This window comes from Triticum aestivum, chromosome 6D (genome assembly GCF_018294505.1).
Source record: "Triticum aestivum cultivar Chinese Spring chromosome 6D, IWGSC CS RefSeq v2.1, whole genome shotgun sequence".
Taxonomy (NCBI): domain Eukaryota; kingdom Viridiplantae; phylum Streptophyta; class Magnoliopsida; order Poales; family Poaceae; genus Triticum; species Triticum aestivum.
Window position 1 is genome coordinate 221,625,981 of NC_057811.1, and position 13,832 is coordinate 221,639,812.

A 13,832-nucleotide genomic window follows, 5' to 3' on the forward strand; every position below is an offset into this window, starting at 1 on the left:
CAACTACCTTGAACAAGGGAAAAATTGCCATACCATTCTTGGGTTTAAACAAGGTTTTGATCGTCGTCTCTCTACTATAGGTAAGTCGCTCAGATTTATCATCCCTTATAGCAAGACGAATAATAAGATTAAGTCGGTATGGTGATCAATCCATCCCGCACCCAAATCATTACCTTGTATACGGTTTAGAAAATCTCGCATTCTAACGCTCGGTCATCCTCACAAGCATTGCAGAATTTCTCTTGTCAACGAACTAAGTTTGGATAAATGCATGGATTATGCAAGCCAAACAAACATCTATCATTCCTTCACAACTCCTAGGTTTTGCGTAACTCCTATAAGATCGTCTATTGATAAAGTCGTACTTCTTCCAGGGTTTTTCCTTCAGCAAGAGTACGCTTGCTTCTTGGCAGGTCCTGGGGCCTGTGGGTTATGGCCCATATCATCACTTGTAAACCTTGAACTAATCATCGGGGAAACTGATCATTATTCCAACATCCAGCTTCCTAGCATTTTTAATTCCATCCAATTGTACTGTCTCTCTTCCTTTTACTGGTACCAAACTAAGACGTGGTTACTCAGACTCATCCCGGAGTTACAATTGCTTCATATTACCAACATTGTACTTCCTTTACATCCAATAATACTTCATCCCTTCGTATTTTTGGGATATCCCACATATCGAGATAAAACTCATACTTATTTCATCCAAAGTCCACTCCGTGGAATATATTTATCTTTTCCAGGGGTCAAGTGTCCTCACAGGGTACTACCACCCTTGACATGCTCAATTTCATCCATAGACCATATTTATCATATCCTCGAAAATGGTCAAAATATTTCTTCATAGAGTAACAACTCATAAAGATTCTGCGTATGAAATCATGACACAAGAACTTTATTGATTTCATGAATTAATTACAATATCACAAACTTTCATTCCATAACTCAACTCCATATCCCCCCAAAAAATGCTTCCTACTACGCTTATTACCAATATTAAATTCTCAACTACTCAGCTCCAGCTTTCATCTTGTCGGGACATTTATTAGCATAGTGTCCTGTTTCCCTACAACGTGAACAAATAACTTCCGATATGTCTTTAGGCTTCTTGGGGATGGTGTCGGCCCTTTGGGCTCTTGGCTTCTTCTTTCGACATTTACCGGCGTAATGACCTAAATCCTTGCACCTGTAACAGGTGATATGACTCAGACCCTTCTCTGCAGAAATTGGGTTGTTCCTGGAATCCAATCTATTTCTCTTCCTGGACTTTTCCGTTCCAATCAGGGCTTCTATTTCCTGTGGGTCATACTCTACTTCCTCTGTCGGGAATTTTACTAGGTCCCCATTCAAACAATTATGGGAGATGTGTCCTTCTTCTCCACATGAATAGCATGACTTGGTGCAGGGTTTAGTTGGTTCTTCTTTGGGTGTGTCCTCCACCTCTTCCTACATCATGTTCTTCAAAAATTTCCATGAGGGCTCCTTTCAGTGCTTCTTTCTTTTGCTGGATGGTTCTTTATACCATGGGGTAAATGTGACACTGAGCAGGGTAGTGGGTAGTCCGTTCACCCAAGAAACAAGTCATCTGCCTAGTTGGGCATTCTTCAGCTGGGTGACTTCCTTCACAACGAGGGCATTTCATCCTTGTGTTCTTTATGGTTGTGTCCTATTTCTCCACAAAGCTTGCATGCACAGGGTTTCTTCATATCATTTCCATAAGGCTTCAAATTCGGGGACACAAGACGAGACTTTGGCAGAGTCAACTTAAATTCTTTCCAAGTGGTTACTCCTTGCCATCCATTGATGGTTTGGTACATCCTCCACCAAGTAGCAGCACCCCTTTCAAAGCACTGAAGAGCATGCTGGGTCGTATCCTTTCCGACTATAGGGTTATTCTCCATATGATCTTCCATGTTCTGAATCCGTCATTCCGTCTCCAATGGAGTTTTCGGTCCTGGAAAGGTGAGTTCATCTCCATACATCCTCTATTGGGTCCATGGGTTTTGGGGTAAGATAAGAGATATAGAGAGGGATACACACAATACAAACAACAGTTTTGAAGAGACAGATTTTATTTTATGGCTGTCGGAAAACATCAAACAAATGACAGCTCACAATCATCGCATCTAATGTAGGTATATAATAGGGGTTTGGTCTTTTAAAGGTCAATAGATCTTCAATGTCGTCAAACTCTTCAGGTCTTGTTCATGTCTCCGATGGCTTCTTCCGATCGTGCTTGTCCTTCTCAAGTTCTTTTGCCAGATCATCTCTGTTGATGCGAAGTCTCTCATGACATCCTTTAATATTATGGAGTTGCGTTCCAAACTTTTGGGTTTCAACATCCTTGGCATGAACCATGGTCCTACTGTCTTTCAGTTCCTGACGAATCTCCGGTATCTCGAGGTTTTTGCTTCTCCAGCTTGGCTACTTTCAGCTTCTGGGTTCTGAGTTCTTCACGAAATGCTTACTTGTCAAATACGGCTTCCTGCAGGTTCATCTTAAAATCCTTGATGTAACACTCCAGCTCCTGGCGATACACCAGCTAAGATTAAAACCTCGTCTTGCTGATAGGTGCTCCATCAGCCTTCTTGTCGTCCAATCCTTCCAAAGAAATGCATGCTTAAGTCAGCACAGTGGCAATAGCCTAAGCGGGCGATAACACCATGGTTAGCCGTGTCTATGCCCATGTTACTGCCATGAGCTTTCATTCCGTAATTGATATCTCCTGTCTTAGGGTTTTCTTGACAAAAACTTTGAGTTTTTAACTCTCTGTGTTCCGGTCTTTCTCCAACACACCTTGATCTCGGGTATTGACAGCTTAAATAGTCTCACAAGTTCCATAAGGGTAACTTTCATATGTCATACCAATCTGGGAATTCTTCAGAGCCTTCAAAAATTCTCCTAGTCTTCGGAGTCTTCAACCGTTGTAGTTTCCATTGTACGGTAAAATCCTCTTTATTCCGAAGTGGTCTTAGTTGTCCGATATCTTGTACTTCTTGGAGTGGTCTCATCAGTCAAATCTTCGTGTGGTCAAAAGGGGAAAGGGGTATAGTCTAACTAAAAGGGAAATATTTGATAAAGCTCAAAAAAGAGGAGAGGTAAAAGATCTTTTTGAAAATGAAGTTGTAGAGAAAATCCTTCCTATGGGCTTGCCAGTTTCTAGGGTCACGTCCTACAGTCAACATGTGCTCTGATACCATCTTGTAGCGACCCGACCTCAGATGGTCAAGTCTCTGTGATTAAGTGTCATCCCTGGATCGGTATGCTGACACACACAGTACTCGAGGATTTATAACAGAGGTAAATCACATGTATAAAGTAACGTAAATACTATTACCTCAATCCATATAGCGGAAGTAACAACAAGGTTGTGGATTCCCATCAACACCAATGGCAAAGTTGAGTGTAGAAATCATAACCGTAATGTATCACTTACTCGTCGTAAGATTTCGTGCAACATGAGACGTTGCAGCCACAAAGGGTCAGTACATTGAATGTACTGGCAAATTCACACCATAGGATAATGATGAATAATAGCTATCACTACATGCATATTTGGCTGGTGGAAAAGCTCTATGGTTATCATGTTTTTGCAAAAAGCCAATTTTTCCCTACTGCAAAGGAATATATTTTATTTAACTACAAAGTTTGTTGAAAATTATTGAGAAGGTATATCCCCAACTCAATCCCAAAATAATATTTCTAACCCAACAAATTAATTAAGTAAAGTGATGAGATCAACATGATAATTCAAGAACCAGATAATCAAGACGTCCATAACCGGGGACACGGCTAATCATGATTAGTTTGTACACTCTGCAGAGGTTTGCGCACTTTTACCTCACATGACTCGATCTCCTCCGTTGGATTTCTCGCACTACATGGTGTTTGAGAAACAGATGACCGAGACACAGTCTTTCAGAAGCATTAACTCTTTACTCTAGGAAGACAGTACCAACATACATCCCCTACATCTACTAGTCTACCACTGAAAGAGGTCATGCAACATACTCAACTATGCTAGAGCCCATAATAGCTTGTGGCTGCACACGGAAGGTTCTAGCATGAATAATCTTATGATTCCTTTGAGCCTAGGTGGAGAACCAAAAGACAAGACTGGTATATCCCCAGGTGCCTGCAACCAATCCACACAGATGTATGTTTAAATAGCCACCTTAAGTTAAACATTAATTAATAATCTCACATCTGTCATGGGTCACTCAAACCAAACCACGTCTACGTGCATATCATAGCGACCTAAGCAAAACGTAGAAGTAACTCCCAAGGTTTGATAATAAAAGGGCAATAGGCTCTACCTCATCATCTACTTCCCAATACCCACATGTTAATCACATCCTAACCATGCAATGCTTGAGGGTTGAAACTAATGCATAAAAACTGGGTAATAAAGGGATATGATCAAAGTGTGAACTTGCCTTGTACTGTTGATGAAGATGATTCGCACTCATAACTCCTGATAGTTCTACTCGTCACACTCCATTCAATCTATCGTGAGCAAGCAATAGTAACCACACATAAGCAATCACTCAAAAGATCGGAAAGAACGAAGAAGACAATTAAGAAAACATCAAAACCAAGCAAATAACTCTTGCAACATAAAAAATTCTAATAGTACCAAAATTATGCGAATTTTGCCGTATCAGAAAGTTTAGGTCAAGAGCTTCGATTTGCAAAAAGAATCATCTCAAATGGAGTTATAAAACTCAAGTTACGATCAAACGAAGTTCACATAAAAAATCTGTTTGAATTCAAATATTAAAACTTTAAAAAATATTTTTAAGTTGTTTTACTGGATAGAGGGGATCAAGACGAAGAAGTGGGCATTGGATTCGTTGGATTTGGACAAGCGAGTAAAAAGTAGTGATCGTTTTAAGATCAGGGACTAATCTGTAAATAAAATATTCACGAATGGGTCCCTAGCCGAAAATAAAAAGAAAAAGAAAAACTCTACCGAATGAACGTTCGCTACAGAACCTAAACTGACAAAAACCGTTCGCTACAGAAGTCTAAACGACGAACGTTCATTAAATAACTAGACTAAAAAGAAAACCATGTTTTAAAGAAAAACCGAGAAAACCCACAAAATAACCGATCTAGGGTTCGGTTTTACACCGGTCCACGGCGGTTCGGGCGGTTTGGCGGCAGGTCATCGGCGGACGGCGGTGGCGGCTCCGGCGGCTTGCGGGGCGGCGAGTGGAGCGGCGGCAACGGCGGCTACGCAGGCGGCGGCGGCAGCGGCGGCTACGCAGGCGGCAAGAAGGGGGTGCGGGAATGGGGATCGAGATTCGTGGATTCGGGGGTTGCCGGCACTAGAGCAGAGGAGCCGGCGAAGCTTAAGGAGGGAGACTTAAATAGACCTAGATATTTTCATCGCAAACGGTTCCTAGAAAACAACTATGTGTGATGTTGTAGATATTTTTTATTAGCTGTGAAAGACGAATTTGGAATAAAGTGCCAACGGATGGTGTCTTAAATGAACAAGAAATTTTGTAGTACTAATACAACTGTCATGTCAAATTTTGGAAAATTTCAGGAGTCATTTGACCTTCTAAGACATTTAAGTGATTTTCTAGCCATTTAATGACCGTAATTGAAATTTGAACTACATGTACATGCAATAGCTAACCATAACGGTTTGAAAACTCATATTTCGTGTACTTGTGTGCGATTCAATTCCATGTGCAGTAAATGGGAAGTAATTTTCAAACATATTGGTCTAACGGCTATGACACAATTAAGCATGGAGTGACATGGCATTTTAATTCCAAAAAAATAAAAAAAATCAGAAACACATGAAACCTTGGTTGATGTAATGTCATGCCACCAAGATGATGGGGTAAAAAAATTGGCATGTTTGACCAAAGTTTGGACACACACCCCTCACAAACCGGAGCAACTCACTAGAAGGCTCGTGGTTCCGAGAGGGAACAATGCATGTTTGATGACGAACGGTAGATAGCTTCCTCTTATGGCCTTCAAATTTTTTCTACGTCTAACGTGCACTACTATGACTGTAATGTGAAATTTTGGAAAATTCTAGGGGTCATTTGACCTTTTAAAGACATTAAGTGATTTTCTAACCATTTAATGACCGTAATTCAAATTTGAACTACATCTACAATCAATGCCTAACCAAAACGTTTTGAAAAATCATATATGTGTACTTGTGTGCGAGTTAATTCCATGTGCAGTAAATTAGAAGGAATTTTCAAACATATTGGTCTCACGACATGGACACATGCATACGTATGCATGGAGTGACATGACATTTTAATTCAGAAAATAGAAAAATGATGAGAAACACATGAAACCTTGGTTGATGTAATGTCATGCCACCAAGATGATGTGATAAAGAAATTGGCATGTTTGACGAACGTTTGGACACGCACCCTTCACAAACCGTAGCAACTCGCTAGAAGGTTCGTGGTTCCGAGAGGGAACAATGCATGTTTGATGACGAACGGGAGATAGCTTCCTCTTATGGCCTTCAATTTTTTTCCTACGTTTAACGTGCACTAATACAACTGTCATGTGCAAATTTGGTAACTTTCAAGGGTCATTTGACCTTTTAAAGACATTTCAGTGATTTTCTAACCATTTAATGACCGTAATTCAAATTTGAACTACATCTACATGCAACGCCTAACCATAACGGTTTGAAAAATCATATTTTTGTGTACCTGTGTGTGAGTTAATTCCATGTGCAGTAAATTCGAAGGAATTTTCAAACATATTGGTGTCAAGGCATGGACACATGCATGGAGTGCATGCCATGGCATTTTAATTCCAAAAAATTAAAAAATGATCAGAAAAACATGAAACCTTGCTTGATTTAATGTCATGCAACCAAGATGATGTGGTAAAGAAATTGGCATGTTCGACGAAAGTTTGGACACACAACCCTCACAAACCGGAGCAACTCGCTAGAAGGTTCGTGGTTCCGAGAGGCAACAATGCATGGTTGATGACGAACGGGAGATAGCTTCGTCTTACGGCCTTGAAATTTTTTCAACGTCTAACGTGCACTACTACAACTGTAATTTGAAATTTTGGAAAATTCTAGGGGTCATTTGACCTTTCAAAGACATTTAAGTGATTTTCTAACCATTTAGTGACTGTAATTCAAATTTGAACTACATGTACATGCAACGCCTAACCAAAACGGTTTGAAAAATCATATCTGTGTACTTGTGTGCGAGTTAATTCTATGTGCTGTAAATTAGAAGGAATTTTCAAACATATTGGTCTCGGACATGGACAGATGCATATGTATGCATGGAGTGAGATGGCATTTAATTTAAAAAAATAGAAAAATGACCAGAAACACATGAAACCTTGGTTGATGTAATGTCATGCCACCAAGATGATGTGGTAAAGAAATTGGCATGTTTGACGAACATTTGGACACACGCCACTCACAAACCGGAGCAACTCGCTAGAAGGTTCGTGGTTCCGAGAGGGAACAATGCATGCTTCATGACGAACGGGACATAGCTTCCTCTTACGGCCTTCAAATTTTTTCCTACATTTAACGTGCAACTGTCATGTGGAAATTTGGTAAATTTCAGGGGTCATTTGACCTTCTAAAGACATTTAAGTGATTTGCTAACCATTTAATGACCGTAATTCAAATTTGAACTACATCTACATGCAACGCCTAACCAAAATGGTTTGAAAAATCATATTTTTGTGTACTTGTGTGCGAGTTAATTCCATGTGCAGTTAATTCGAAGGAATTTTCAAACATATTGGTGCCAAGGCATGGACACATGCATGGAGTGCATGCCATGGCATTTTAATTCCAAAAAATTAAAAAATGATCAGAAAAACATGAAACCTTGCTTGATTTAATGTCATGCCACCAAGATGATGTGGTAAAAAAATTGGCCTGTTTGACGAAAGTTTGGACACACACCATCACAAACTGGAGCAACTCACTAGAAGGTTGTGGTTCCGAGAGGGAACAATGCATGTTTGTTGATGGATGGGAGATAGCTTCCTCTTATGGCCTTCAATTTTTTCCTACGTTTAACGTGCACTAATACAACTGTCACGTGAAAATTTGGAAATTTTCAGGGGTCATTTGACCTTTTAAAGACATTTAAGTGATTTTCTAACCATTGTCCGTAATTCAAATTTGAACTTTATCTACATGCAATGCCTAACCAAAACGGTTTGAAAAATCATATTTTTGTGTACTTGTGTGCGAGTTAAAAAATAGTGAGACGATGTAAATATCTGGTGTTCAAAAAAGAAAATGTAAAGATCTGGCAAGACAACCGGGCCCCACACGATTGGCACTCTATCTCGCGGCTCGAGGTTTGGTAGGTGATTGGCGGGGATCATTAATCAGACAGGGTTCTGTATTGGAAACCGTCAGCTATTATGTTCACACACGGATTTGCTGCGGGAATTGTGTGTAATTCAAACTACAGTACTCGTAAATTTCGGCGACCGGCGTGTGTACTGTCCCCGTCGATCTAGATTCCGTCCGCCAATAAATACTACCTTGCTCACGTCGTCCCGCCTGCATTCTCATCTACATCCTCCCCTCGCACGCCCTCTCTCTCTCTCTCTCAAATCTCTGCCATGGTGCCGCCGCTCTGCCCACGCGCCGACGAGGAGTCGCCGCCCCTCGCGGACGCTCACTCAAGTAGCAGCGACGAGGACCCCTACACGCCGCCTGACGAGGTTGCGCCAGACCCCCCAACTTTGGATTGGTTTTGGGGCCAGTACAATCTTTGTCTGTGGAAGTCGTTGCCGCCGGCTGAGAAAGCCAGGCAAGTGGCATTCAAGAAGGAGATGGCGGAGGAGGAAGCCAGGTACCAGGCGGCCTGTGATGCCCGTGATGCCGCCTGGAAAAAGGAGGCGGGGGAGCTTTGGGGGTGGGCGCGTCGTCGTGCCTAGGAGGTGTACGAAGACGAGTACTTCGCGAGGAAGGTCATAGGCGCTGAGCGCCTCGTCGCTGCATGGAGGTGGGCCGATAAGCTCCAGCGTGCCACCGACGAGGAGCTCCGGTGGGCGCCCAACGAAATGGCAAGATCGGCTGCGCGCGTCCGCCAGCAAGAGGCAGATCGGTACGTCAAGCGCTGCGAGGTGGAGGAGTCGGAGTACTGCCTCCGCACTGGGAAGACGCCGCGCACCAGGGAGCTGCTGGCGAGGGGCTGCCGGAATACTAGCCCCAGGAGGGATTATTAGTTTTAGTATTGCTTGTTTTCAATTTTATGCATTGTACCTACTACTTTAGTATCATCACGTATATGTGATGATATTTTATATATATATATATATTCTGTGATGATCTAATGAACAATTAATATATATATATATATTATGAATTCCATTTTATATATGTTTTTGCATACTAATTTGAATCTAGCTGTTATCATCCACATATACAGAATGGAAAGCGTATATACACACATTGAAGCAGAACATATAAGAATGGAAAAGAGAGTACACACATTGAAACAAAGCAATAAATAGAGCAATACTATGATTTCTGTGAATACAAAGCTATCCACGTCGAAACAACTTTTCAAAATAAAACGCGTCCATGAGACCATGACCAGCAGCCCTTGCCTAGGGTAGCTCTTGGCTCTGCCTGAACTCGTGCAGGCGTTCGTCCAAGCGGTTGACACACTCGCGGTACATCTGGAGCGCGATCTCGAGCTCCAAGTTGGCTATTTCATCGGAGATCACCAGCTCGAGGATGCGACGACCATGTTCCTCTACTGCGCCCAGGTGCACACCTGGGCCAAGGAAGCGGTCGAGCCTACGGACCAGCGCGTTGGCATCCAGTGGGCCACGGGCAAGGAGAACGGCTGCACCCATGCGAATGGCGCGGCGGGCATCCAGTGCAAGTACGGCGTGGCCGGCATCTGGTGCAAGTACGGCGCTGAGGGCCTCTGCCCACTCCTGGCGAGTAACGGGGTACTGACGGGATGTGTACCCAGGTGCAACGTCGTGTCGACAGCAGGCAAGCGTCGATGGATCCGCTCTTGCTGTGCAGCGCGCTGCGCCTCTCGCTCTGCGGTGCTCCAACGGTCTCGCCTTGCGGCGAGCCGCAGCCTATCGGCGCGGACGCGCCTAGCTTGCTATGCGGCGCGCCATCGATCATGTTGTGCGGCGAGCTGCAGCCTGTCGGCGCTGCCATGCCTATCTTGATCCGCGGCGCTCAAGCGCCATGCGCCAAAGGTCTCCTCAACCTTGGCCATGACGCGCATCACGGCGTCGTCCATCGCGTTGTCGGGGAGCGCCTCGGCCTCGACGGGCTGTGGCGCCTGCTCGTTTTCCTCGTCGACGAGGTTGATTGCAGAGGCGGCGCTTTGGTGGGTTGGCATGATTGGAAAAGGTGGATGTGCTACAGGCTGCGCTTGTCGCCTCCGTGCGTCGCGCGCCCCTATGTGCAATACAGCAGGGTGGTGGGAAACTGGTGAGGAAATGGCGGGAAATAGTGGCGTGTTCATAAAACACCATCAATTAATGGAAACTTAGCATCGAGCTAGCACAAGAAGTAGATGATGATCAGATGAACACGGACCACACTAGGGATCCCGTCGGTGATGAATTCATCAATCCCAAACGGTTGAATACTAGCAAGCGTTTGCCCACAACACGGCCTATTCCATCACAAAGAGGTCGGATGGATCAACTGTATGCCACGTATCGCACATTGTCAAAAAGTAAAGCGGTAGACCTTCTTTAACATGTATTAAAAAAATAAAAAACAAGGACCTCGAGGTTAAATTAGCTAAGGGAATGGGGCATTTCGGTCATTTGACCAAAATGACCCTTCCCATCACCTAATTTAACATCGACACAACTTCCCATCCAGTCACCCATCCGATGGCTGCTCCAGCCTGAGCACACTTAATTTGATAGTTTTCTTACATGAGCTACTGGTGAAACAGCTAGTTCTTGCTGATAGGAATGCCTCTTCGCATCCTTATGGCGTATCCGGATGACCACCCGTCCCACAATGGCCAATAGATGTTGTGTAGATAGAGCATATCACATATGTCTTATTAGAAGCAATCTTCTGCGTTATTACTGGTCTTCGCACACATTTCTGATTACAAACTTGTTTGCCGCTTATCACACACATCTTGTTATATTGAACCGTTTCTGTTCTCTTGCCTAATCACAAACAGTTCATCCGAGTGAACCATATGCTGTACATTGCACACACCTTTGATCTGGCTGACCGTTTCTTTTGTTTTGCCTAATCACAAACAGTTCATCCGAGTGAACCGTATGCTGTGTATCGCACACGCCTCCATCTGGCTGCCCGTTTATTTTGTTCCTCCTCATCGGAAACAGTTCATTGAACTGAACCATATGCCCTTCATCGCACACGCAACTAAAAACTGGACCGTGTTTGATGCATCCGTCATCACAAACGTTTTACACTTTTCTGATGGTTTTCATACAACACCGTTTGCGATTATGGCATCACACACAGTTTCTCGAAGAGTCTCTGATCGTAGTGTCGCGTTAGCAGCATCCTGCAGTAGTGTTGTTGTGCAACTTCATTAAACGAATTCCTCTGCGCAAACCTTTGCAATACTCTCCAGTCATCGCTACGTGCAAATGTGCCTTCCAAGAAAAATATCTGTGTTGCTTGATTTGCCAAAATAAAAGGCTCGTAGGTCTGGTACGCCACATTGACATTGATGGATTTGAAATAATCATCAGCTCTGGGTTTTGCGATCCTGGAAAACAGGTTATACCAACGACAACACAACAGAACCACACACCAATGAACCTCGAAACTGGAGATATACTACAACTGAACAATGTCTGTTATGTTAGCATACATTTCAGTTATCTCTTTGCCGTACGTATTCGTGCTCATGATGGCACTGTTTTGTGTCTTCATGCCTTCATCACGTGCAAGGGTGTTGTAGCGCACATCTCCAACAACGCAAGATTCATAATGTCTTACCCGAGTATCTGGACCCACTGCTAGTGCGTAAAGGGCATCATTAACTGACTGCCCATCCTCCCGCATCTTCTTAACCTATGGTTAGAAAATAGACAAGCTGATCATCTTATGTACTCAATATATTAAAAAAACTGACAGTGCAATTCAAAAGCTTACATGGCTCTTGAACCATTTCGCAAATCCTTCCATAACTAGTTTGTCAATGTTTCTTGGATTTTGTGGCAGTAACTCCTTTTTGTAGATGCTGCACAACACAGTGATCACGTCAAACATCTAAATATATAAGAATGTGTTGCAAGTTTAGTAGATTACAATGTATAAGCTGCAGTACTTAGCACTTACTCGATATAAGGTAGAATCTCAGGACAGTTATTCAACACATACCAAACCATTTTGTCCAAATCTTTAGGTTTTTCTTCTTGTCGACTCTTCCCTGTAACTCAAACAGAACAATCAAAAACATTGAGCTCGAGATTGTCTTCACCCACCTCTTTGCTAAGCTCATCAGTTGTTTCAATGTATTTTGAGCAGAATGTCAATGCTACTGTAGCAATGTAGGCCTCTGCAATGGAACCCTCAGGTCTAGATTTGTTCCTAACATAGCCCTTGAAAGTGCCTAGCCGCCTTTCATTAGGGTACATCCAGCCATACTCTACTGGACCTGTAAGTAGTGCATCATCAGGTAGATGAACAGCGAAATGCACCATCACATCAAAGAAGGCTGGAGGATATATCTTCTCAAGGTCACATAGGATAGTTGGTATCTTGTCTCTAAGACGCTCCAAAGCATCTATCCTGATATTTCTACTGCAGAGTTCCCTGAAGAATTGTCCCAACTCTCCAACCGCTCTATATAAGTCAGGGCAGCCCAATCCTCTAAGGATAATATGTAAAACCCTTTAAAGTAGGACATGGCAGTCATGAGTTTTCAACCCTTGTACCTTGTTTCCATCTGCACTAACTCTCCTTTCACGGTTGCAAGCAAATCCATGTGGGAATCTCACATGTGACAGGACCTTGCAGAATTCTTTTCTTTTTACCTTGTCCAAGAGTACACAACTGGTGCCATATCCCGTGGTTTACCTTCATCTTCCACCTGCAAATCCTTTCTAATACCTAGGTGTGTCAAATCAATCCTAGATTTTAAGGTATCTTTCGTCTTGCCTTCAATATTAAGAAGTGTGCCGATAATGTTGTCACATATATTTTTCTCGATGTGCATCACATCAAGTTTATGCCACAGATCCAAATCTTTCCAATACTCCAAGTCCCACAAAGTGGACCTGCGGGTAACCAATAATATCTCTTCTGCCCTGCCATGCTTCCTTTTCCTGCTACCATTACCAGGATGGTTTCCTGGTGTAATATGCCTGACATTCTCTAATTCCACTTGCGAGTCATCGGCGGTGAGCCTCTTTGGCACATCACGGTTTTCATGCTTTTCATTGAACACATGTCTTCGGTATTTTGTTGGACATGGCTTGTCCTTGGCAAGGAAACGGCAGTGTCCAATGTAACAGATCTTGCTAAGTATTGCATATGACATCGGATTCTTGTCACAACGAACACATGCATTGTAACAATGTGTCGTTCGCCCTGACATAATGCCTAGAGCCAGATAATAATGGATGCACCAAATTATAACAGCACGCAGAAAGAAATCAGCTGGTGGGCTGCTATATAGGTCTCGAGTGAGAACACCCCTCCATAGCTGTTGAAGTTCCTCCACAAGAGGCTCCATGAATAAATCAAAATCCTTTCCAGAACTTTTTGGACCTAGGATGAGCAAGGCCATCATGTAGTTTGATTCTTTGGTGCAGACATTTGGAGGTATGTTGTAAGAGATAACAAGCACTGGCCA